The following is a 2,500-nucleotide window of genomic DNA, read 5'->3' as shown; positions in this document are numbered from 1 at the left end:
AACACACAGATGTTGCCATGAGGTATGCCATGTAAACACACAGATGTCGCCATGAGGTATGCCATGTAAACACACAGATGTTGCCATGAGGTATGACATGTAAACACACAGATGTTGCCACGAGGTATGCCATGTAAACACACAGATGTCGCCATGAGGTATGCCATGTAAACACACAGATGTTGCCACGAGGTATGCCATGTAAACACACAGATGACGCCATGAGGTATGTCATGTAAACACACAGATGTCGCCATGAGGTATGCCATGTAAACACACAGATGTTGCCATGAGGTATGACATGTAAACACACAGATGTCGCCATGACGTATGCCGTGTAAACACACAGATGTTGCCATGAGGTATGACATGTAAACACACAGATGTTGCCATGAGGTATGCCATGTAAACACACAGTTGTCGGCATGAGGTATGCCATGTAAACACACAGATGACGCCATGAGGTATGACATGTAAACACACAGATGTTGCCATGAGGTATGCCATGTAAACACACAGATGTTGCCATGAGGTATGCCATGTAAACACACAGATGTTGCCATGAGGTATGCCATGTAAACACACAGATGTTGCCACGAGGTATGCCATGTAAACACACAGATGACGCCATGAGGTATGTCATGTAAACACACAGATGTCGCCATGAGGTATGCCATGTAAACACACAGATGTTGCCATGAGGTATGCCATGTAAACACACAGATGTGGCCATGACGTATGCCATGTAAACACACAGATGTTGCCATGAGGTATGACATGTAAACACACAGATGTTGCCATGAGGTATGCCATGTAAACACACAGATGTTGCCATGAGGTATGCCATGTAAACACACAGATGTTGCCATGAGGTATGCCATGTAAACACACAGATGTTGCCATGAGGTATGCCATGTAAACACACAGATGTTGCCATGAGGTATGCCATGTAAACACACAGATGTTGCCATGAGGTATGCCATGTAAACACACAGATGTTGCCATGAGGTATGCCATGTAAACACACAGATGTTGCCATGAGGTATGCCATGTAAACACAGTCCCCATCCACCGAGGGGGTCTTGGTACCCACAGCTTGCCCCTTGATATGTTGTCTGTTGTCAGGTCGTGTACCGTCCTTACATACAACAGACACTTCAGTTGTTCTTTGTTCTATTATCATGAAACAACTCCAGCACATCCAAATGATAAACGAATTAAGAAAGAAACAAAAATGAAAAAAAAATCGAACAAGTTAGAGGCAAATCAGAAAGAAAGAGAGAGAGAGACAGGCCAAAAAGATACAGAGAGAGAGAGACAGAGACAGAGAGAGACAGAAAGAGTAACCGGGTGGACAATGACGAACCTATAAATGACAATATACAACATGAGAGGCCATTTTTTGTGTGTGTGGAAATGTTGAAGTCGTTCTCTTCAGTTTGACCAAACAGTTGAAACTGACGACAACAAAAAAACAACAACCCGCGACTGTTGGAGTTGGAGCAAAATAGTGATGTCCACACACACACACACACACACACACACACACACACACACACTTCCGCGCGCGCGCACACACACACACCCAACCACCCACCCACACACACAGATAGGGCTGATAGCGAGGGCCGTGCTGTGTGGAGCGGAAAGGCAGATAGTGGACTTGCTGCCGCCTCTCTAACATCCGGGTTCTCCCAGCAAGCTGCCACCCCCCTTTGTCCCTCTCTGTCTGTCTGTCTGTCTCCCTCCCTCCCTCCCTCTCTCTCTCTCTCTCTCTCTCTCTCTGTGCGTGTGTTTAGACGAGCGACAAAACGGACCAGTTTAAAATCCTTCTCATTAACTATGTATGATTGCAAAGGTCTCGATATTCTTCCACTGAAACCAAACCGATTATTACAAAGCTCTGTTTGTGTTTGAAGTCATGGATCAGTGGTTTTGTTCGCACCCCAGAATCTATGGTCAACACTCACCAGCATTTTGAAAATGAGGTTCATGTTGTCTTCATCTCCAACGAATGTGACATGGAAATGACTGGAAAATTATTTTCATAGGCCCTAGCTGGAGAGCTAACAGTTCTTGATTCAGAAAATGAAGACACTGTATTGTCACTCACTGAGATAAATCAAGATAAATAAATCATTAAAAAGGAAAAAAAAAAAAAGAAAAAAAAGAAGGTTTAGCTACACACTTGGATGGTCACATGTCCGCAGCATAATATTTAATGTCGATAGTGATATACATGAATAGTCTGGGTTAGAGAACAGTGTTGGTGCACATGAAGGTAGTTTTTACGAGAACAGTGTTGGTGCATATGAAGGTAGTGTTAACGTGTTTGTGTGAAAGTATTTCGTTTGCTTGTTGCTTCCCTTATTAGTCTTTTCTTTTCACCACTTGAATAAGCTGAATTAACCCCCTTGGCATGGCTGTAAAATGCACTTTTTACAATAAAAAAAAAGCTCTGTGTGTGTGTGTGTGTGTGTGTGTGTGTGGTGTATGTGTG

At 43.6% G+C, this 2,500-nt stretch overlaps 1 protein-coding gene across 2 annotated transcripts in view; it reads right to left on the bottom strand.

Annotated features, from left to right (window-relative positions):
- LOC143299805 (uncharacterized) overlaps positions 1-2,500 on the bottom strand; it is a 15,112-nt gene that overhangs the window by 5,323 nt on the left and 7,289 nt on the right. The window lies entirely within an intron of this gene.

Source organism: Babylonia areolata, chromosome 25 (assembly GCF_041734735.1).
Source record: "Babylonia areolata isolate BAREFJ2019XMU chromosome 25, ASM4173473v1, whole genome shotgun sequence".
Classification (NCBI taxonomy): domain Eukaryota; kingdom Metazoa; phylum Mollusca; class Gastropoda; order Neogastropoda; family Buccinidae; genus Babylonia; species Babylonia areolata.
This window is presented reverse-complemented; position numbering and strand designations above follow the sequence as displayed.